This window comes from Pseudophryne corroboree, unplaced genomic scaffold, assembly GCF_028390025.1.
Source record: "Pseudophryne corroboree isolate aPseCor3 unplaced genomic scaffold, aPseCor3.hap2 scaffold_826, whole genome shotgun sequence".
Lineage (NCBI taxonomy): Eukaryota > Metazoa > Chordata > Amphibia > Anura > Myobatrachidae > Pseudophryne > Pseudophryne corroboree.
The window spans coordinates 219,948-245,329 of NW_026970405.1; the positions used below are offsets into that span (position 1 = coordinate 219,948).

Here is a 25,382-nt window from a genome sequence, read left to right on the forward strand (position 1 = left end):
ACTTTGCAAAAAGTGCCTACTGACAAAGGCTAATAAGCATACATCTAGAACGTTTCCTAGAAAAACATTAAAAAATCAATAATCTGGAGAGTTTTTGTAAGATGTTTCTTCCATCAACTAACGAATAAACACATTGGTACTTTCCCATGATGAGTGAGTGCTTCAGGATCTCTTGCACTTACATGTGCAGCAGAGTACTGCAATGGAAGCATGCTGGACCCATAACCCAGAGGTAGGCAGATTGAAACTATCCTTTGCTATATGCATTTTTTTTGTTAATTTAAGTAATCAAAACTGGGATTGATATTTTTGCTCTTTTATTTTTACTTAAAGTACAATAACTTTTACCATTTTAATTTGTTTTAATAGTATATTGACAGTATAGTTTTCTTTCAAAAATCCACTTAATTTTCTTTACCCTGTTATTAAAATGGTAATTGACAAAAAAAACTACATTGTCACCAGAAGAGCAATACAAAATGTACAAGTGATATATTAAAATCATCTTTCCAGCTTGAATTTCAATGATGCATTGGGGCAACAATTTTGTGAGAAACATCTTCACCCTTAAATAAAGATTTTCGTAATTCCTTACCTGTGTGCTAATTAGATATCACCTTGTTTTCACATTAAACAGACTTCCACATGAGAAAGCAGCAAGGATGCAGTGGCGTTAATGTTTCCTGGTGTCAACCTGTATTATTTCAGTAGACATTGAAATGAGGATGCATCTTGCTGCCTTTCCAATGAAGCAAGTTTAATTTAGTAATAGGTGAAAAACCATCCCTACAAAGGTGTTAATCAGAGACTTGGCTTTGTGGACACTTTTCAGAGAACAAATTTGTTAGCATAAAAATAAAGCAAGAAAATTAAGAGCTGTTTAATCACTCAATTGGATTTTTATGCCAGCATATTTTTTTTCTCTGCAAACCACTGCTAAATTGTGCTTCCTAGCTGTTTTTATAAAATCACTGAATCAAATCTAACTCTGATTACATCAGAGAAGGCCAGGTACCCTACACAATAAGAGGGGGTTTGAAATTTTGACTTGTCTACTTAAATATCACCAAAATCTGATAACAAGGTCAATTACGTCCCTGGGTGGGATTGAACCACCAACCTTTTGGTTAATAGCCGTACACACTAACTGATGGCGCCACAGAGACACTTTGCAAAAGTACATACTGACAAAGGCTAATAAGCATTCATCTAAAACGTTTCCTAGAAAAACTTAATAAAGTCAATAATCTGGAGAGTTTTTGTAAGATGTTTCTTCTATCAACCAACGAAGAAACACATTGGTACTTTCCCATGATGAGTGAGTGCTTCAGGATCTCTTGCACTTACATGTGCAGCAGAGTACAGCAATGGAAGCATGCTGGGCCCATAACCCAGAGGTAGGCAGATTGAAACTATCCTCTGCTATATGCATTTTTTTGTTTGTTAATTAAAGTATTCCAAAACTGGGATTGATATTTTGGCTCTTTTATTTTTACTTAAAGTACAATAACTTTTACCATTTTAATTTGTTTTAATAGTATATTGACAGTATTGTTTTCTTTCAAAAATCCACTTCATTTTCTTTACCCTATTATTAAAATGGTAATTGACAAAAACAAACTACATTGTCACCAGAAGAGCAATACAAACTGTACAAGTGATATATTAAAATCATCTTTCCAGCTTGAATTTCAATGATGCATTGGGGCAACGATTTTGTGAGAAACATCTTCACCCTTAAATAAAGATTTTCTTAATTCCTTACCTGTGTGCTAATTAGATATCACCTTGTTTTCACATTAAACAGACTTCCACATGAGAAAGCAGCAAGGATGCAGTGGCGTTAATGTTTCCTGGTGTCAACCTGTATTATTTCAGTAGACATTGAAATGAGGATGCATCTTGCTGCCTTTCCAATGAAGCAAGTTTAATTTAGTAATAGGTGAAAAACCATCCTTACAAAGGTGTTAATCAGAGACTTGGCTTTGTGGACACTTTTCAGAGAACAAATTTGTTAGCATAAAAATAAAGCCAGAAAATAAAGAGCTGTTTAATCACTCAATTGGATTTTTCTGCCAGCATATTTTTTTTCTCTGCAACCCACTGCTAAATTGTGCTTCCTAGCTTTTTTTATAAAATCACTGAATCAAATCTAACTCTGATAACATCAGAGAAGGCCAGGTACCCTACACAATAACAGGGGGTATTCGGTTAATAGCCAAACACACTAACCGATTGCGCCACAGAGACACTTTGCAAAAAGTGCCTACTGACAAAGGCTAATAAGCATACATCTGGAACGTTTCCTAGAAAAACATTAAAAAATCAATAATCTGGAGAGTTTTTGTAAGATGTTTCTTCCATCAACTAACGAATAAACACATTGGTACTTTCCCATGATGAGTGAGTGCTTCAGGATCTCTTGCACTTACATGTGCAGCAGAGTACTGCAATGGAAGCATGCTGGACCCATAACCCAGAGGTAGGCAGATTGAAACTATCCTTTGCTATATGCATTTTTTTTGTTAATTTAAGTAATCAAAACTGGGATTGATATTTTTGCTCTTTTATTTTTACTTAAAGTACAATAACTTTTACCATTTTAATTTGTTTTAATAGTATATTGACAGTATAGTTTTCTTTCAAAAATCCACTTAATTTTCTTTACCCTGTTATTAAAATGGTAATTGACAAAAAAAACTACATTGTCACCAGAAGAGCAATACAAAATGTACAAGTGATATATTAAAATCATCTTTCCAGCTTGAATTTCAATGATGCATTGGGGCAACAATTTTGTGAGAAACATCTTCACCCTTAAATAAAGATGTTTCTTCTATCAACCAACGAAGAAACACATTGGTACTTTCCCATGATGAGTGAGTGCTTCAGGATCTCTTGCACTTACATGTGCAGCAGAGTACAGCAATGGAAGCATGCTGGGCCCATAACCCAGAGGTAGGCAGATTGAAACTATCCTCTGCTATATGCATTTTTTTGTTTGTTAATTAAAGTATTCCAAAACTGGGATTGATATTTTGGCTCTTTTATTTTTACTTAAAGTACAATAACTTTTACCATTTTAATTTGTTTTAATAGTATATTGACAGTATTGTTTTCTTTCAAAAATCCACTTCATTTTCTTTACCCTATTATTAAAATGGTAATTGACAAAAACAAACTACATTGTCACCAGAAGAGCAATACAAAATGTACAAGTGATATATTAAAATCATCTTTCCAGCTTGAATTTCAATGATGCATTGGGTCAACAATTTTGTGAGAAACATCTTCACCCTTAAATAAAGATTTTCTTAATTCCTTACCTGTGTGCTAATTAGATATCACCTTGTTTTCACATTAAACAGACTTCCACATGAGAAAGCAGCAAGGATGCAGTGGCGTTAATGTTTCCTGGTGTCAACCTGTATTATTTCAGTAGACATTGAAATGAGGATGCATCTTGCTGCCTTTCCAATGAAGCAAGTTTAATTTAGTAATAGGTGAAAAACCATCCTTACAAAGGTGTTAATCAGAGACTTGGCTTTGTGGACACTTTTCAGAGAACAAATTTGTTAGCATAAAAATAAAGCCAGAAAATAAAGAGCTGTTTAATCACTCAATTGGATTTTTCTGCCAGCATATTTTTTTTCTCTGCAACCCACTGCTAAATTGTGCTTCCTAGCTTTTTTTATAAAATCACTGAATCAAATCTAACTCTGATAACATCAGAGAAGGCCAGGTACCCTACACAATAACAGGGGGTATGAAATTTGACTTGTCTACTTAAAGTTCACCAAAATCTGATAACAAGGTCAATTAGGTCCCTGGGTGGGATTGAACCACCAACCTTATGGTTAATAGCCGTACATACTAACTGATTGCGCCACAGAGACACTTTGCAAAAGTCCATACTGACAAAGGCTAATAAGCATTCATCTAAAACGTTTCCTAGAAAAACTTTAAAAAGTCAATAATCTGGAGAGTTTTTGTAAGATGTTTCTTCCATCAACCAACGAAGAAACACATTGGTACTTTCCCATGATGAGTGAGTGCTTCAGGATCTCTTGCACTTACATGTGCAGCAGAGTACTGCAATGGAAGCATGCTGGGCCCATAACCCAGAGGTAGGCAGATTGAAACTATCCTCTGCTATATGCATTTTTTTTTGTTAATTAAAGTAATCCAAAACTGGGATTGATATTTTGTCTCTTTTATTTTTACTTAAAGTACAATAACTTTTACCATTTTAATTTGTTTTAATAGTATATTGACAGTATTGTTTTCTTTCAAAAATCCACTTCATTTTCTTTACCCTATTATTAAAATGGTAATTGACAAAAACAAACTACATTGTCACCAGAAGAGCAATACAAAATGTACAAGTGATATATTAAAATCATCTTTCCAGCTTGAATTTCAATGATGCATTGGGTCAACAATTTTGTGAGAAACATCTTCACCCTTAAATAAAGATTTTCTTAATTCCTTACCTGTGTGCTAATTAGATATCACCTTGTTTTCACATTAAACAGACTTCCACATGAGAAAGCAGCAAGGATGCAGTGGCGTTAATGTTTCCTGGTGTCAACCTGTATTATTTCAGTAGACATTGAAATGAGGATACATCTTGCTGCCTTTCCAATGAAGCAAGTTTAATTTAGTAATAGGTGAAAAACCATCCCTACAAAGGTGTTAATCAGAGACTTGGCTTTGTGGACACTTTTCAGAGAACAAATTTGTTAGCATAAAAATAAAGCCAGAAAATGAAGAGCTGTTTAATCACGCAATTTGATTTTTTTGCCAGCATATTTCTTTTTCTCTGCAACCCACTGCTAAATTGTGCTTCCTAGATGTTTTTATAAAATCACTTAATCAAATCTAACTCTGATTACATCAGAGAAGGCCAGGTACCCTACACCATAACAGGGGGTATGAAATTTGACTTGTCTACTTAAAGATCACCAAAATCTGATAACAAAATCAAGTACGTCCCTGGGTGGGATTGAACCACCAACCTTTTGGTTAATAGCCGTACACACTAACTGATTGCGCCACAGAGACACTTTGCAAAAGTACATACTGACAAATGCTAATAAGCATTCATCTAAAACGTTTCCTAGAAAAACTTAAAAAAGTCAATAATCTGGAGAGTTTTTGTAAGATGTTTCTTCTATCAACCAACGAAGAAACACATTGGTACTTTCCCATGATGAGTGAGTGCTTCAGGATCTCTTGCACTTACATGTGCAGCAGAGTACAGCAATGGAAGCATGCTGGGCCCATAACCCAGAGGTAGGCAGATTGAAACTATCCTCTGCTATATGCATTTTTTTGTTTGTTAATTAAAGTAATCCAAAACTGGGATTGATATTTTGGCTCTTTTATTTTTACTTAAAGTACAATAACTTTTACCATTTTAATTTGTTTTAATAGTATATTGACAGTATTGTTTTCTTTCAAAAATCCACTTAATTTTCTTTACCCTATTATTAAAATGGTAATTGACAAAAACAAACTACATTGTCACCAGAAGAGCAATACAAAATGTACAAGTGATATATTAAAATCATCTTTCCAGCTTGAATTTCAATGATGCATTGGGGCAACGATTTTGTGAGAAACATCTTCACCCTTAAATAAAGATTTTCTTAATTCCTTACCTGTGTGCTAATTAGATATCACCTTGTTTTCACATTAAACAGACTTCCACATGAGAAAGCAGCAAGGATGCAGTGGCGTTAATGTTTCCTGGTGTCAACCTGTATTATTTCAGTAGACATTGAAATGAGGATGCATCTTGCTGCCTTTCCAATGAAGCAAGTTTAATTTAGTAATAGGTGAAAAACCATCCTTACAAAGGTGTTAATCAGAGACTTGGCTTTGTGGACACTTTTCAGAGAACAAATTTGTTAGCATAAAAATAAAGCCAGAAAATAAAGAGCTGTTTAATCACTCAATTGGATTTTTCTGCCAGCATATTTTTTTTCTCTGCAACCCACTGCTAAATTGTGCTTCCTAGCTGTTTTTATAAAATCACTGAATCAAATCTAACTCTGATTACATCAGAGAAGGCCAGGTACCCTACACCATAACAGGGGGTTTGAAATTTTGACTTGTCTACTTAAAAATCACCAAAATCTGATAACAAGGTCAATTAGGTCCCTGGGTGGGATTGAACCACCAACCTTTTGGTTAATAGCTGTACATACTAACTGATTGCGCCACAGAGACACTTTGCAAAAGTACATACTGACAAAGGCTAATAAGCATTCATCTAAAACGTTTCCTAGAAAAACTTTAAAAAGTCAATAATCTGGAGAGTTTTTGTAAGATGTTTCTTCCATCAACCAACGAAGAAACACATTGGTACTTTCCCATGATGAGTGAGTGCTTCAGGATCTCTTGCACTTACATGTGCAGCAGAGTACAGCAATGGAAGCATGCTGGGCCCATAACCCAGAGGTAGGCAGATTGAAACTATCTTCTGCTATATGCATTTTTTTTTGTTAATTAAAGTAATCCAAAACTGGGATTGATATTTTGGCTCTTTTATTTTTACTTAAAGTACAACAACTTTTACCATTTTAATTTGTTTTAATAGTATATTGACAGTATTATTTTCTTTCAAAAATCCACTTCATTTTCTTTACCCTATTATTAAAATGGTAATTGACAAAAACAAACTACATTGTCACCAGAAGAGCAATACAAAATGTACAAGTGATATATTAAAATCATCTTTCCAGCTTGAATTTCAATGATGCATTGGGGCAACGATTTTGTGAGAAACATCTTCACCCTTAAATAAAGATTTTCTTAATTCCTTACCTGTGTGCTAATTAGATATCACCTTGTTTTCATATTAAACAGACTTCCACATGAGAAAGCAGCAAGGATGCAGTGGCGTTAATGTTTCCTGGTGTCAACTTGTATTATTTCAGTAGACATTGAAATGAGGATGCATCTTGCTGCCTTTCCAATGAAGCAAGTTTAATTTAGTAATAGGTGAAAAACCATCCTTACAAAGGTGTTAATCAGAGACTTGGCTTTGTGGACACTTTTCAGAGAACAAATTTGTTAGCATAAAAATAAAGCCAGAAAATGAAGAGCTGTTTAATCACTCAATTGGATTTTTCTGCCAGCATATTTTTTTTCTCTGCAACCCACTGCTAAATTGTGCTTCCTAGCTGTTTTTATAAAATCACTGAATCAAATCTAACTCTGATTACATCAGAGAAGGCCAGGTACCCTACACCGTAACAGGGGGTTTGAAATTTTGACTTGTCTACTTAAAGATCACCAAAATCTGATAACAAGGGAAATTAGGTCCCTGGGTGGGATTGAACCACCAACCTTTCGGTTAATAGCCAAACACACTAACCGATTGCGCCACAGAGACACTTTGCAAAAAGTGCCTACTGACAAAGGCTAATAAGCATACATCTGGAACGTTTCCTAGAAAAACATTAAAAAATCAATAATCTGGAGAGTTTTTGTAAGATGTTTCTTCCATCAACTAACGAATAAACACATTGGTACTTTCCCATGATGAGTGAGTGCTTCAGGATCTCTTGCACTTACATGTGCAGCAGAGTACTGCAATGGAAGCATGCTGGACCCATAACCCAGAGGTAGGCAGATTGAAACTATCCTTTGCTATATGCATTTTTTTTGTTAATTTAAGTAATCAAAACTGGGATTGATATTTTTGCTCTTTTATTTTTACTTTAAGTACAATAACTTTTACCATTTTAATTTGTTTTAATAGTATATTGACAGTATAGTTTTCTTTCAAAAATCCACTTAATTTTCTTTACCCTGTTATTAAAATGGTAATTGACAAAAAAAACTACATTGTCACCAGAAGAGCAATACAAAATGTACAAGTGATATATTAAAATCATCTTTCCAGCTTGAATTTCAATGATGCATTGGGGCAACAATTTTGTGAGAAACATCTTCACCCTTAAATAAAGATTTTCGTAATTCCTTACCTGTGTGCTAATTAGATATCACCTTGTTTTCACATTAAACAGACTTCCACATGAGAAAGCAGCAAGGATGCAGTGGCGTTAATGTTTCCTGGTGTCAACCTGTATTATTTCAGTAGACATTGAAATGAGGATGCATCTTGCTGCCTTTCCAATGAAGCAAGTTTAATTTAGTAATAGGTGAAAAACCATCCCTACAAAGGTGTTAATCAGAGACTTGGCTTTGTGGACACTTTTCAGAGAACAAATTTGTTAGCATAAAAATAAAGCAAGAAAATTAAGAGCTGTTTAATCACTCAATTGGATTTTCTGCCAGCATATTTTTTTTCTCTGCAAACCACTGCTAAATTGTGCTTCCTAGCTGTTTTTATAAAATCACTGAATCAAATCTAACTCTGATTACATCAGAGAAGGCCAGGTACCCTACACAATAAGAGGGGGTTTGAAATTTTGACTTGTCTTCTTAAATATCACCAAAATCTGATAACAAGGTCAATTACGTCCCTGGGTGGGATTGAACCACCAACCTTTTGGTTAATAGCCGTACACACTAACTGATTGCGCCACAGAGACACTTTGCAAACAGTACATACTGACAAAGGCTAATAAGCATTCATCTAAAACGTTTCCTAGAAAAACTTAATAAAGTCAATAATCTGGAGAGTTTTTGTAAGATGTTTCTTCTATCAACCAACGAAGAAACACATTGGTACTTTCCCATGATGAGTGAGTGCTTCAGGATCTCTTGCACTTACATGTGCAGCAGAGTACAGCAATGGAAGCATGCTGGGCCCATAACCCAGAGGTAGGCAGATTGAAACTATCCTCTGCTATATGCATTTTTTTGTTTGTTAATTAAAGTATTCCAAAACTGGGATTGATATTTTGGCTCTTTTATTTTTACTTTAAGTACAATAACTTTTACCATTTTAATTTGTTTTAATAGTATATTGACAGTATTGTTTTCTTTCAAAAATCCACTTCATTTTCTTTACCCTATTATTAAAATGGTAATTGACAAAAACAAACTACATTGTCACCAGAAGAGCAATACAAAATGTACAAGTGATATATTAAAATCATCTTTCCAGCTTGAATTTCAATGATGCATTGGGGCAACGATTTTGTGAGAAACATCTTCACCCTTAAATAAAGATTTTCTTAATTCCTTACCTGTGTGCTAATTAGATATCACCTTGATTTCATATTAAACAGACTTCCACATGAGAAAGCAGCAAGGATGCAGTGGCGTTAATGTTTCCTGGTGTCAACTTGTATTATTTCAGTAGACATTGAAATGAGGATGCATCTTGCTGCCTTTCCAATGAAGCAAGTTTAATTTAGTAATAGGTGAAAAACCATCCTTACAAAGGTGTTAATCAGAGACTTGGCTTTGTGGACACTTTTCAGAGAACAAATTTGTTAGCATAAAAATAAAGCCAGAAAATGAAGAGCTGTTTAATCACTCAATTGGATTTTTCTGCCAGCATATTTTTTTTCTCTGCAACCCACTGCTAAATTGTGCTTCCTAGCTGTTTTTATAAAATCACTGAATCAAATCTAACTCTGATTACATCAGAGAAGGCCAGGTACCCTACACCGTAACAGGGGGTTTGAAATTTTGACTTGTCTACTTAAAGATCACCAAAATCTGATAACAAGGGAAATTAGGTCCCTGGGTGGGATTGAACCACCAACCTTTCGGTTAATAGCCAAACACACTAACCGATTGCGCCACAGAGACACTTTGCAAAAAGTGCCTACTGACAAAGGCTAATAAGCATACATCTGGAACGTTTCCTAGAAAAACATTAAAAAATCAATAATCTGGAGAGTTTTTGTAAGATGTTTCTTCCATCAACTAACGAATAAACACATTGGTACTTTCCCATGATGAGTGAGTGCTTCAGGATCTCTTGCACTTACATGTGCAGCAGAGTACTGCAATGGAAGCATGCTGGACCCATAACCCAGAGGTAGGCAGATTGAAACTATCCTTTGCTATATGCATTTTTTTTGTTAATTTAAGTAATCAAAACTGGGATTGATATTTTTGCTCTTTTATTTTTACTTTAAGTACAATAACTTTTACCATTTTTATTTGTTTTAATAGTATATTGACAGTATAGTTTTCTTTCAAAAATCCACTTAATTTTCTTTACCCTGTTATTAAAATGGTAATTGACAAAAAAAACTACATTGTCACCAGAAGAGCAATACAAAATGTACAAGTGATATATTAAAATCATCTTTCCAGCTTGAATTTCAATGATGCATTGGGGCAACAATTTTGTGAGAAACATCTTCACCCTTAAATAAAGATTTTCGTAATTCCTTACCTGTGTGCTAATTAGATATCACCTTGTTTTCACATTAAACAGACTTCCACATGAGAAAGCAGCAAGGATGCAGTGGCGTTAATGTTTCCTGGTGTCAACCTGTATTATTTCAGTAGACATTGAAATGAGGATGCATCTTGCTGCCTTTCCAATGAAGCAAGTTTAATTTAGTAATAGGTGAAAAACCATCCCTACAAAGGTGTTAATCAGAGACTTGGCTTTGTGGACACTTTTCAGAGAACAAATTTGTTAGCATAAAAATAAAGCAAGAAAATTAAGAGCTGTTTAATCACTCAATTGGATTTTCTGCCAGCATATTTTTTTTCTCTGCAAACCACTGCTAAATTGTGCTTCCTAGCTGTTTTTATAAAATCACTGAATCAAATCTAACTCTGATTACATCAGAGAAGGCCAGGTACCCTACACAATAAGAGGGGGTGTGAAATTTTGACTTGTCTTCTTAAATATCACCAAAATCTGATAACAAGGTCAATTACGTCCCTGGGTGGGATTGAACCACCAACCTTTTGGTTAATAGCCGTACACACTAACTGATTGCGCCACAGAGACACTTTGCAAACAGTACATACTGACAAAGGCTAATAAGCATTCATCTAAAACGTTTCCTAGAAAAACTTAATAAAGTCAATAATCTGGAGAGTTTTTGTAAAATGTTTCTTCTATCAACCAACGAAGAAACACATTGGTACTTTCCCATGATGAGTGAGTGCTTCAGGATCTCTTGCACTTACATGTGCAGCAGAGTACAGCAATGGAAGCATGCTGGGCCCATAACCCAGAGGTAGGCAGATTGAAACTATCCTCTGCTATATGCATTTTTTTGTTTGCTAATTAAAGTATTCCAAAACTGGGATTGATATTTTGGCTCTTTTATTTTTACTTTAAGTACAATAACTTTTACCATTTTAATTTGTTTTAATAGTATATTGACAGTATTGTTTTCTTTCAAAAATCCACTTCATTTTCTTTACCCTATTATTAAAATGGTAATTGACAAAAACAAACTACATTGTCACCAGAAGAGCAATACAAAATGTACAAGTGATATATTAAAATCATCTTTCCAGCTTGAATTTCAATGATGCATTGGGGCAACGATTTTGTGAGAAACATCTTCACCCTTAAATAAAGATTTTCTTAATTCCTTACCTGTGTGCTAATTAGATATCACCTTGTTTTCACATTAAACAGACTTCCACATGAGAAAGCAGCAAGGATGCAGTGGCGTTAATGTTTCCTGGTGTCAACCTGTATTATTTCAGTAGACATTGAAATGAGGATGCATCTTGCTGCCTTTCCAATGAAGCAAGTTTAATTTAGTAATAGGTGAAAAACCATCCTTACAAAGGTGTTAATCAGAGACTTGGCTTTGTGGACACTTTTCAGAGAACAAATTTGTTAGCATAAAAATAAAGCCAGAAAATAAAGAGCTGTTTAATCACTCAATTGGATTTTTCTGCCAGCATATTTTTTTTCTCTGCAACCCACTGCTAAATTGTGCTTCCTAGCTTTTTTTATAAAATCACTGAATCAAATCTAACTCTGATAACATCAGAGAAGGCCAGGTACCCTACACAATAACAGGGGGTATGAAATTTGACTTGTCTACTTAAAGATCACCAAAATCTGACCACAAGGTCAATTACGTCCCTGGGTGGGATTGAACCACTAACCTTTTGGTTAATAGCCGTACACACTAACTGATTGCGCCACAGAGACACTTTGCAAAAGTATATACTGACAAATGCTAATAAGCATTCATCTAAAACGTTTCCTAGAAAAACTTAAAAAGTCAATAATCTGGAGAGTTTTTTTAAGATGTTTCTTCTATCAACCAACGAAGAAACACATTGGTACTTTCCCATGATGAGTGAGTGCTTCAGGATCTCTTGCACGTACGTGTGCAGCAGAGTACAGCAATGGAAGCATGCTGGGCCCATAACCCAGAGGTAGGCAGATTGAAACTATCCTCTGCTATATGCATTTTTTTTTGTTAATTAAAGTAATCCAAAACTGGGATTGATATTTTGGCTCTTTTATTTTTACTTAAAGTACAATAACTCTTACCATTTTAATTTGTTTTAATAGTATATTGACAGTATTGTTTTCTTTCAAAAATCCACTTCATTTTCTTTACCCTATTATTAAAATGGTAATTGACAAAAACAAACTACATTGTCACCAGAAGAGCAATACAAAATGTACAAGTGATATATTAAAATCATCTTTCCAGCTTGAATTTCAATGATGCATTGGGGCAACGATTTTGTGAGAAACATCTTCACCCTTAAATAAAGATTTTCTTAATTCCTTACCTGTGTGCTAATTAGATATCACCTTGTTTTCACATTAAACAGACTTCCACATGAGAAAGCAGCAAGGATGCAGTGGCGTTAATGTTTCCTGGTGTCAACCTGTATTATTTCAGTAGACATTGAAATGAGGATGCATCTTGCTGCCTTTCCAATGAAGCAAGTTTAATTTAGTAATAGGTGAAAAACCATCCCTACAAAGGTGTTAATCAGAGACTTTACTTTGTGGACACTTTTAAGAGAACAAATTTGTTAGCATAAAAATAAAGCCAGAAAATGAAGAGCTGTTTAATCACTCAATTGGATTTTTCTGCCAGCATATTTCTTTTTCTCTACAACCCACTGCTAAATTGTGCTTCCTAGCTGTTTTTATAAATCACTGAATCAAATCTAACTCTGATTACATCAGAGAAGGCCAGGTACCCTACACCATAACAGGGGGTTTGAAATTTTGACTTGTCTACTTAAAGATCACCAAAATCTGATAACAAGGTCAATTACGTACCTGGGTGGGATTGAACCACCAACCTTTTGGTTAATAGCCGTACACACTAACTGATTGCGCCACAGAAACACATTGCAAAAGTATATACTGACAAGGGCTAATAAGCATTCATCTAAAACGTTTCCTAGAAAAACTTTAAAAAGTCAATAATCTGGAGAGTTTTTGTAAGATGTTTCTTCCATCAACCAACGAAGAAACACATTGGTACTTTCCCATGATGAGTGAGTGCTTCAGGATCTCTTGCACTTACATGTGCAGCAGAGTACAGCAATGGAAGCATGCTGGGCTCATAACCCAGAGGTAGGCAGATTGAAACTATCCTCTGCTGTATGCTTTTTTTTTTTATTAAAGTAATCCAAAACTGGGATTGATATTTTGGCTCTTTTATTTTTACTTAAAGTACAATAACTTTTACCATTTTAATTTGTTTTAATAGTATATTGACAGTATTGTTTTCTTTCAAAAATCCACTTCATTTTCTTTACCCTATTATTAAAATGGTAATTGACAAAAACAAACTACATTGTCACCAGAAGAGCAATACAAAATGTACAAGTGATATATTAAAATCATCTTTCCAGCTTGAATTTCAATGATGCATTGGGGCAACGATTTTGTGAGAAACATCTTCACCCTTAAATAAAGATTTTCTTAATTCCTTACCTGTGTGCTAATTAGATATCACCTTGTTTTCATATTAAACAGACTTCCACATGAGAAAACAGCAAGGATGCAGTGGCGTTAATGTTTCCTGGTGTCAACTTGTATTATTTCAGTAGACATTGAAATGAGGATGCATCTTGCTGCCTTTCCAATGAAGCAAGTTTAATTTAGTAATAGGTGAAAAACCATCCTTACAAAGGTGTTAATCAGAGACTTGGCTTTGTGGACACTTTTCAGAGAACAAATTTGTTAGCATAAAAATAAAGCCAGAAAATAAAGAGCTGTTTAATCACTCAATTGGATTTTTCTGCCAGCATATTTTTTTTCTCTGCAACCCACTGCTAAATTGTGCTTCCTAGCTTTTTTTATAAAATCACTGAATCAAATCTAACTCTGATAACATCAGAGAAGGCCAGGTACCCTACACAATAACAGGGGGTATGAAATTTGACTTGTCTACTTAAAGATCACCACTACTTGAAGATGTTTCTCACAAAATTGTTGCCCCAATGCATCATTGAAATTCAAGCTGGAAAGATGATTTTAATATATCACTTGTACATTTTGTATTGCTCTTCTGGTGACAATGTAGTTTTTTTTGTCAATTACCATTTTAATAACAGGGTAAAGAAAATTAAGTGGATTTTTGAAAGAAAACTATACTGTCAATATACTATTAAAACAAATTAAAATGGTAAAAGTTATTGTACTTTAAGTAAAAATAAAAGAGCAAAAATATCAATCCCAGTTTTGATTACTTAAATTAACAAAAAAATGCATATAGCAAAGGATAGTTTCAATCTGCCTACCTCTGGGTTATGGGTCCAGCATGCTTCCATTGCAGTACTCTGCTGCACATGTAAGTGCAAGAGATCCTGAAGCACTCACTCATCATGGGAAAGTACCAATGTGTTTATTCGTTAGTTGATGGAAGAAACATCTTACAAAAACTCTCCAGATTATTGATTTTTTAATGTTTTTCTAGGAAACGTTCTAGATGTATGCTTATTAGCCTTTGTCAGTAGGCACTTTTCGCAAAGTGTCTCTGTGGCGCAATCGGTTAGTGTGTTCGGCTATTAACCGAAAGGTTGGTGGTTCAATCCCACCCAGGGACCTAATTAAACTTGTGATCAGATTTTGGTGATCTTTAAGTAGACAAGTCAAAATTTCAAACCCCCTGTTACGGTGTAGGGTACCTGGCCTTCTCTGATGTAATCAGAGTTAGATTTGATTCAGTGATTTTATAAAAACAGCTAGGAAGCACAATTTAGCAGTGGGTTGCAGAGAAAAAAAATATGCTGGCAGAAAAATCCAATTGAGTGATTAAACAGCTCTTCATTTTCTGGCTTTATTTTTATGCTAACAAATTTGTTCTCTGAAAAGTGTCCACAAAGCCAAGTCTCTGATTAACACCTTTGTAAGGATGGTTTTTCACCTATTACTAAATTAAACTTGCTTCATTGGAAAGGCAGCAAGATGCATCCTCATTTCAATGTCTACTGAAATAATACAAGTTGACACCAGGAAACATTAACGCCACTGCATCCTTGCTGTTTTCTCATGTGGAAGTCTGTTTAATATGAAAACAAGGTGATATCTAATTAGCACACAGGTAAGGAATTAAGAAAATCTTTATTTAAGGGTGAAGATGTTTCTCACAAAATCGTTGCCCCAATGCATCATTGAAATTCAAGCTGGAAAGATGATTTTAATATATCACTTGTACATTTTGTATTGCTCTTCTGGTGACAATGTAGTTTGTTTTTGTCAATTACCATTTTAATAATAGGGTAAAGAAAATGAAGTGGATTTTTGAAAGAAAACAATACTGTCAATATACTATTAAAACAAATTAAAATGGTAAAAGTTATTGTACTTTAAGTAAAAATAAAAGAGCCAAAATATCAATCCCAGTTTTGGATTACTTTAATTAAAAAAAAAAACATACAGCAGAGGATAGTTTCAATCTGCCTACCTCTGGGTTATGAGCCCAGCATGCTTCCATTGCTGTACTCTGCTGCACATGTAAGTGCAAGAGATCCTGAAGCACTCACTCATCATGGGAAAGTACCAATGTGTTTCTTCGTTGGTTGATGGAAGAAACATCTTACAAAAACTCTCCAGATTATTGACTTTTTAAAGTTTTTCTAGGAAACGTTTTAGATGAATGCTTATTAGCCCTTGTCAGTATATACTTTTGCAATGTGTTTCTGTGGCGCAATCAGTTAGTGTGTACGGCTATTAACCAAAAGGTTGGTGGTTCAATCCCACCCAGGTACGTAATTGACCTTGTTATCAGATTTTGGTGATCTTTAAGTAGACAAGTCAAAATTTCAAACCCCCTGTTATGGTGTAGGGTACCTGGCCTTCTCTGATGTAATCAGAGTTAGATTTGATTCAGTGATTTATAAAAACAGCTAGGAAGCACAATTTAGCAGTGGGTTGTAGAGAAAAAGAAATATGCTGGCAGAAAAATCCAATTGAGTGATTAAACAGCTCTTCATTTTCTGGCTTTATTTTTATGCTAACAAATTTGTTCTCTGAAAAGTGTCCACAAAGTAAAGTCTCTGATTAACACCTTTGTAGGGATGGTTTTTCACCTATTACTAAATTAAACTTGCTTCATTGGAAAGGCAGCAAGATGCATCCTCATTTCAATGTCTACTGAAATAATACAGGTTGACACCAGGAAACATTAACGCCACTGCATCCTTGCTGCTTTCTCATGTGGAAGTCTGTTTAATGTGAAAACAAGGTGATATCTAATTAGCACACAGGTAAGGAATTAAGAAAATCTTTATTTAAGGGTGAAGATGTTTCTCACAAAATCGTTGCCCCAATGCATCATTGAAATTCAAGCTGGAAAGATGATTTTAATATATCACTTGTACATTTTGTATTGCTCTTCTGGTGACAATGTAGTTTGTTTTTGTCAATTACCATTTTAATAATAGGGTAAAGAAAATGAAGTGGATTTTTGAAAGAAAACAATACTGTCAATATACTATTAAAACAAATTAAAATGGTAAGAGTTATTGTACTTTAAGTAAAAATAAAAGAGCCAAAATATCAATCCCAGTTTTGGATTACTTTAATTAACAAAAAAAAATGCATATAGCAGAGGATAGTTTCAATCTGCCTACCTCTGGGTTATGGGCCCAGCATGCTTCCATTGCTGTACTCTGCTGCACACGTACGTGCAAGAGATCCTGAAGCACTCACTCATCATGGGAAAGTACCAATGTGTTTCTTCGTTGGTTGATAGAAGAAACATCTTAAAAAAACTCTCCAGATTATTGACTTTTTTAAGTTTTTCTAGGAAACGTTTTAGATGAATGCTTATTAGCATTTGTCAGTATATACTTTTGCAAAGTGTCTCTGTGGCGCAATCAGTTAGTGTGTACGGCTATTAACCAAAAGGTTAGTGGTTCAATCCCACCCAGGGACGTAATTGACCTTGTGGTCAGATTTTGGTGATCTTTAAGTAGACAAGTCAAATTTCATACCCCCTGTTATTGTGTAGGGTACCTGGCCTTCTCTGATGTTATCAGAGTTAGATTTGATTCAGTGATTTTATAAAAAAAGCTAGGAAGCACAATTTAGCAGTGGGTTGCAGAGAAAAAAAATATGCTGGCAGAAAAATCCAATTGAGTGATTAAACAGCTCTTTATTTTCTGGCTTTATTTTTATGCTAACAAATTTGTTCTCTGAAAAGTGTCCACAAAGCCAAGTCTCTGATTAACACCTTTGTAAGGATGGTTTTTCACCTATTACTAAATTAAACTTGCTTCATTGGAAAGGCAGCAAGATGCATCCTCATTTCAATGTCTACTGAAATAATACAGGTTGACACCAGGAAACATTAACGCCACTGCATCCTTGCTGCTTTCTCATGTGGAAGTCTGTTTAATGTGAAAACAAGGTGATATCTAATTAGCACACAGGTAAGGAATTAAGAAAATCTTTATTTAAGGGTGAAGATGTTTCTCACAAAATCGTTGCCCCAATGCATCATTGAAATTCAAGCTGGAAAGATGATTTTAATATATCACTTGTACATTTTGTATTGCTCTTCTGGTGACAATGTAGTTTGTTTTTGTCAATTACCATTTTAATAATAGGGTAAAGAAAATGAAGTGGATTTTTGAAAGAAAACAATACTGTCAATATACTATTAAAACAAATTAAAATGGTAAAAGTTATTGTACTTAAAGTAAAAATAAAAGAGCCAAAATATCAATCCCAGTTTTGGAATACTTTAATTAACAAACAAAAAAATGCATATAGCAGAGGATAGTTTCAATCTGCCTACCTCTGGGTTATGGGCCCAGCATGCTTCCATTGCTGTACTCTGCTGCACATGTAAGTGCAAGAGATCCTGAAGCACTCACTCATCATGGGAAAGTACCAATGTGTTTCTTCGTTGGTTGATAGAAGAAACATCTTACAAAAACTCTCCAGATTATTGACTTTATTAAGTTTTTCTAGGAAACGTTTTAGATGAATGCTTATTAGCCTTTGTCAGTATATACTGTTTGCAAAGTGTCTCTGTGGCGCAATCAGTTAGTGTGTACGGCTATTAACCAAAAGGTTGGTGGTTCAATCCCACCCAGGGACGTAATTGACCTTGTTATCAGATTTTGGTGATATTTAAGAAGACAAGTCAAAATTTCAAACCCCCTCTTATTGTGTAGGGTACCTGGCCTTCTCTGATGTAATCAGAGTTAGATTTGATTCAGTGATTTTATAAAAACAGCTAGGAAGCACAATTTAGCAGTGGTTTGCAGAGAAAAAAAATATGCTGGCAGAAAATCCAATTGAGTGATTAAACAGCTCTTAATTTTCTTGCTTTATTTTTATGCTAACAAATTTGTTCTCTGAAAAGTGTCCACAAAGCCAAGTCTCTGATTAACACCTTTGTAGGGATGGTTTTTCACCTATTACTAAATTAAACTTGCTTCATTGGAAAGGCAGCAAGATGCATCCTCATTTCAATGTCTACTGAAATAATACAAGTTGACACCAGGAAACATTAACGCCACTGCATCCTTGCTGCTTTCTCATGTGGAAGTCTGTTTAATGTGAAAACAAGGTGATATCTAATTAGCACACAGGTAAGGAATTACGAAAATCTTTATTTAAGGGTGAAGATGTTTCTCACAAAATTGTTGCCCCAATGCATCATTGAAATTCAAGCTGGAAAGATGATTTTAATATATCACTTGTACATTTTGTATTGCTCTTCTGGTGACAATGTAGTTTTTTTTGTCAATTACCATTTTAATAACAGGGTAAAGAAAATTAAGTGGATTTTTGAAAGAAAACTATGCTGTCAATATACTATTAAAACAAATTAAAATGGTAAAAGTTATTGTACTTAAAGTAAAAATAAAAGAGCAAAAATATCAATCCCAGTTTTGATTACTTAAATTAACAAAAAAAATGCATATAGCAAAGGATAGTTTCAATCTGCCTACCTCTGGGTTATGGGTCCAGCATGCTTCCATTGCAGTACTCTGCTGCACATGTAAGTGCAAGAGATCCTGAAGCACTCACTCATCATGGGAAAGTACCAATGTGTTTATTCGTTAGTTGATGGAAGAAACATCTTACAAAAACTCTCCAGATTATTGATTTTTTAATGTTTTTCTAGGAAACGTTCCAGATGTATGCTTATTAGCCTTTGTCAGTAGGCACTTTTTGCAAAGTGTCTCTGTGGCGCAATCGGTTAGTGTGTTTGGCTATTAACCGAAAGGTTGGTGGTTCAATCCCACCCAGGGACCTAATTTCCCTTGTTATCAGATTTTGGTGATCTTTAAGTAGACAAGTCAAAATTTCAAACCCCCTGTTACGGTGTAGGGTACCTGGCCTTCTCTGATGTAATCAGAGTTAGATTTGATTCAGTGATTTTATAAAAACAGCTAGGAAGCACAATTTAGCAGTGGGTTGCAGAGAAAAAAAATATGCTGGCAGAAAAATCCAATTGAGTGATTAAACAGCTCTTCATTTTCTGGCTTTATTTTTATGCTAACAAATTTGTTCTCTGAAAAGTGTCCACAAAGCCAAGTCTCTGATTAACACCTTTGTAAGGATGGTTTTTCACCTATTACTAAATTAAACTTGCTTCATTGGAAAGGCAGCAAGATGCATCCTCATTTCAATGTCTACTGAAATAATACAGGTTGACACCAGGAAACATTAACGCCACTGCATCCTTGCTGCTTTCTCATGTGGAAGTCTGTTTAATGTGAAAACAAGGTGATATCTAATTAGCACACAGGTAAGGAATTAAGAAAATCTTTATTTAAGGGTGAAGATGTTTCTCACAAAATCGTTGCCCCAATGCATCATTGAAATTCAAGCTGGAAAGATGATTTTAATATATCACTTGTACATTTTGTATTGCTCTTCTGGTGACAATGTAGTTTGTTTTTGTCAATTACCATTTTAATAATAGGGTAAAGAAAATGAAGTGGATTTTTGAAAGAAAACAATACTGTCAATATACTATTAAAACAAATTAAAATGGTAAGAGTTATTGTACTTTAAGTAAAAATAAAAGAGCCAAAATATCAATCCCAGTTTTGGATTACTTTAATTAACAAAAAAAAATGCATATAGCAGAGGATAGTTTCAATCTGCCTACCTCTGGGTTATGGGCCCAGCATGCTTCCATTGCTGTACTCTGCTGCACACGTACGTGCAAGAGATCCTGAAGCACTCACTCATCATGGGAAAGTACCAATGTGTTTCTTCGTTGGTTGATAGAAGAAACATCTTAAAAAAACTCTCCAGATTATTGACTTTTTTAAGTTTTTCTAGGAAACGTTTTAGATGAATGCTTATTAGCATTTGTCAGTATACACTTTTGCAAAGTGTCTCTGTGGCGCAATCAGTTAGTGTGTACGGCTATTAACCAAAAGGTTAGTGGTTCAATCCCACCCAGGGACGTAATTGACCTTGTGGTCAGATTTTGGTGATCTTTAAGTAGACAAGTCAAATTTCATACCCCCTGTTATTGTGTAGGGTACCTGGCCTTCTCTGATGTTATCAGAGTTAGATTTGATTCAGTGATTTTATAAAAAAAGCTAGGAAGCACAATTTAGCAGTGGGTTGCAGAGAAAAAAAATATGCTGGCAGAAAAATCCAATTGAGTGATTAAACAGCTCTTTATTTTCTGGCTTTATTTTTATGCTAACAAATTTGTTCTCTGAAAAGTGTCCACAAAGCCAAGTCTCTGATTAACACCTTTGTAAGGATGGTTTTTCACCTATTACTAAATTAAACTTGCTTCATTGGAAAGGCAGCAAGATGCATCCTCATTTCAATGTCTACTGAAATAATACAGGTTGACACCAGGAAACATTAACGCCACTGCATCCTTGCTGCTTTCTCATGTGGAAGTCTGTTTAATGTGAAAACAAGGTGATATCTAATTAGCACACAGGTAAGGAATTAAGAAAATCTTTATTTAAGGGTGAAGATGTTTCTCACAAAATCGTTGCCCCAATGCATCATTGAAATTCAAGCTGGAAAGATGATTTTAATATATCACTTGTACATTTTGTATTGCTCTTCTGGTGACAATGTAGTTTGTTTTTGTCAATTACCATTTTAATAATAGGGTAAAGAAAATGAAGTGGATTTTTGAAAGAAAACAATACTGTCAATATACTATTAAAACAAATTAAAATGGTAAAAGTTATTGTACTTAAAGTAAAAATAAAAGAGCCAAAATATCAATCCCAGTTTTGGAATACTTTAATTAACAAACAAAAAAATGCATATAGCAGAGGATAGTTTCAATCTGCCTACCTCTGGGTTATGGGCCCAGCATGCTTCCATTGCTGTACTCTGCTGCACATGTAAGTGCAAGAGATCCTGAAGCACTCACTCATCATGGGAAAGTACCAATGTGTTTCTTCGTTGGTTGATAGAAGAAACATCTTACAAAAACTCTCCAGATTATTGACTTTATTAAGTTTTTCTAGGAAACGTTTTAGATGAATGCTTATTAGCCTTTGTCAGTATGTACTGTTTGCAAAGTGTCTCTGTGGCGCAATCAGTTAGTGTGTACGGCTATTAACCAAAAGATTGGTGGTTCAATCCCACCCAGGGACGTAATTGACCTTGTTATCAGATTTTGGTGATATTTAAGAAGACAAGTCAAAATTTCAAACCCCCTCTTATTGTGTAGGGTACCTGGCCTTCTCTGATGTAATCAGAGTTAGATTTGATTCAGTGATTTTATAAAAACAGCTAGGAAGCACAATTTAGCAGTGGTTTGCAGAGAAAAAAAATATGCTGGCAGAAAATCCAATTGAGTGATTAAACAGCTCTTAATTTTCTTGCTTTATTTTTATGCTAACAAATTTGTTCTCTGAAAAGTGTCCACAAAGCCAAGTCTCTGATTAACACCTTTGTAGGGATGGTTTTTCACCTATTACTAAATTAAACTTGCTTCATTGGAAAGGCAGCAAGATGCATCCTCATTTCAATGTCTACTGAAATAATACAGGTTGACACCAGGAAACATTAACGCCACTGCATCCTTGCTGCTTTCTCATGTGGAAGTCTGTTTAATGTGAAAACAAGGTGATATCTAATTAGCACACAGGTAAGGAATTACGAAAATCTTTATTTAAGGGTGAAGATGTTTCTCACAAAATTGTTGCCCCAATGCATCATTGAAATTCAAGCTGGAAAGATGATTTTAATATATCACTTGTACATTTTGTATTGCTCTTCTGGTGACAATGTAGTTTTTTTTGTCAATTACCATTTTAATAACAGGGTAAAGAAAATTAAGTGGATTTTTGAAAGAAAACTATACTGTCAATATACTATTAAAACAAATTAAAATGGTAAAAGTTATTGTACTTAAAGTAAAAATAAAAGAGCAAAAATATCAATCCCAGTTTTGATTACTTAAATTAACAAAAAAAATGCATATAGCAAAGGATAGTTTCAATCTGCCTACCTCTGGGTTATGGGTCCAGCATGCTTCCATTGCAGTACTCTGCTGCACATGTAAGTGCAAGAGATCCTGAAGCACTCACTCATCATGGGAAAGTACCAATGTGTTTATTCGTTAGTTGATGGAAGAAACATCTTACAAAAACTCTCCAGATTATTGATTTTTTAATGTTTTTCTAGGAAACGTTCCAGATGTATGCTTATTAGCCTTTGTCAGTAGGCACTTTTTGCAAAGTGTCTCTGTGGCGCAATCGGTTAGTGTGTTTGGCTATTAACCGAAAGGTTGGTGGTTCAATCCCACCCAGGGACCTAATTTCCCTTGTTATCAGATTTTGGTGATCTTTAAGTAGACAAGTCAAAATTTCAAACCCCCTGTTACGGTGTAGGGTACCTGGCCTTCTCTGATGTAATCAGAGTTAGATTTGATTCAGTGATTTTATAAAAACAGCTAGGAAGCACAATTTAGCAGTGGGTTGCAGAGAAAAAAAATATGCTGGCAGAAAAATCCAATTGAGTGATTAAACAGCTCTTCATTTTCTGGCTTTATTTTTATGCTAACAAATTTGTTCTCTGAAAAGTGTCCACAAAGCCAAGTCTCTGATTAACACCTTTGTAAGGATGGTTTTTCACCTATTACTAAATTAAACTTGCTTCATTGGAAAGGCAGCAAGATGCATCCTCATTTCAATGTCTACTGAAATAATACAAGTTGACACCAGGAAACATTAACGCCACTGCATCCTTGCTGCTTTCTCATGTGGAAGTCTGTTTAATATGAAAACAAGGTGATATCTAATTAGCACACAGGTAAGGAATTAAGAAAATCTTTATTTAAGGGTGAAGATGTTTCTCACAAAATCGTTGCCCCAATGCATCATTGAAATTCAAGCTGGAAAGATGATTTTAATATATCACTTGTACATTTTGTATTGCTCTTCTGGTGACAATGTAGTTTGTTTTTGTCAATTACCATTTTAATAATAGGGTAAAGAAAATGAAGTGGATTTTTGAAAGAAAATAATACTGTCAATATACTATTAAAACAAATTAAAATGGTAAAAGTTATTGTACTTAAAGTAAAAATAAAAGAGCCAAAATATCAATCCCAGTTTTGGAATACTTTAATTAACAAACAAAAAAATGCATATAGCAGAGGATAGTTTCAATCTGCCTACCTCTGGGTTATGGGCCCAGCATGCTTCCATTGCTGTACTCTGCTGCACATGTAAGTGCAAGAGATCCTGAAGCACTCACTCATCATGGGAAAGTACCAATGTGTTTCTTCGTTGGTTGATAGAAGAAACATCTTACAAAAACTCTCCAGATTATTGACTTTATTAAGTTTTTCTAGGAAACGTTTTAGATGAATGCTTATTAGCCTTTGTCAGTATGTACTGTTTGCAAAGTGTCTCTGTGGCGCAATCAGTTAGTGTGTACGGCTATTAACCAAAAGGTTGGTGGTTCAATCCCACCCAGGGACGTAATTGACCTTGTTATCAGATTTTGGTGATATTTAAGAAGACAAGTCAAAATTTCAAACCCCCTCTTATTGTGTAGGGTACCTGGCCTTCTCTGATGTAATCAGAGTTAGATTTGATTCAGTGATTTTATAAAAACAGCTAGGAAGCACAATTTAGCAGTGGTTTGCAGAGAAAAAAAATATGCTGGCAGAAAATCCAATTGAGTGATTAAACAGCTCTTAATTTTCTTGCTTTATTTTTATGCTAACAAATTTGTTCTCTGAAAAGTGTCCACAAAGCCAAGTCTCTGATTAACACCTTTGTAGGGATGGTTTTTCACCTATTACTAAATTAAACTTGCTTCATTGGAAAGGCAGCAAGATGCATCCTCATTTCAATGTCTACTGAAATAATACAGGTTGACACCAGGAAACATTAACGCCACTGCATCCTTGCTGCTTTCTCATGTGGAAGTCTGTTTAATGTGAAAACAAGGTGATATCTAATTAGCACACAGGTAAGGAATTACGAAAATCTTTATTTAAGGGTGAAGATGTTTCTCACAAAATTGTTGCCCCAATGCATCATTGAAATTCAAGCTGGAAAGATGATTTTAATATATCACTTGTACATTTTGTATTGCTCTTCTGGTGACAATGTAGTTTTTTTTGTCAATTACCATTTTAATAACAGGGTAAAGAAAATTAAGTGGATTTTTGAAAGAAAACTATACTGTCAATATACTATTAAAACAAATTAAAATGGTAAAAGTTATTGTACTTAAAGTAAAAATAAAAGAGCAAAAATATCAATCCCAGTTTTGATTACTTAAATTAACAAAAAAAATGCATATAGCAAAGGATAGTTTCAATCTGCCTACCTCTGGGTTATGGGTCCAGCATGCTTCCATTGCAGTACTCTGCTGCACATGTAAGTGCAAGAGATCCTGAAGCACTCACTCATCATGGGAAAGTACCAATGTGTTTATTCGTTAGTTGATGGAAGAAACATCTTACAAAAACTCTCCAGATTATTGATTTTTTAATGTTTTTCTAGGAAACGTTCCAGATGTATGCTTATTAGCCTTTGTCAGTAGGCACTTTTTGCAAAGT

General features: G+C 34.6%; 1 non-coding gene across 1 annotated transcript; it reads left to right on the forward strand.

Moving 5' to 3' along the window:
- Window positions 1-14,875: 14,875 nt before the first annotated feature.
- On the forward strand, window positions 14,876-14,949 carry TRNAN-AUU (transfer RNA asparagine (anticodon AUU)). Its single transcript has one exon. It is a non-coding gene; the product is annotated as a tRNA-Asn (tRNA).
- Window positions 14,950-25,382: the final 10,433 nt, after the last annotated feature.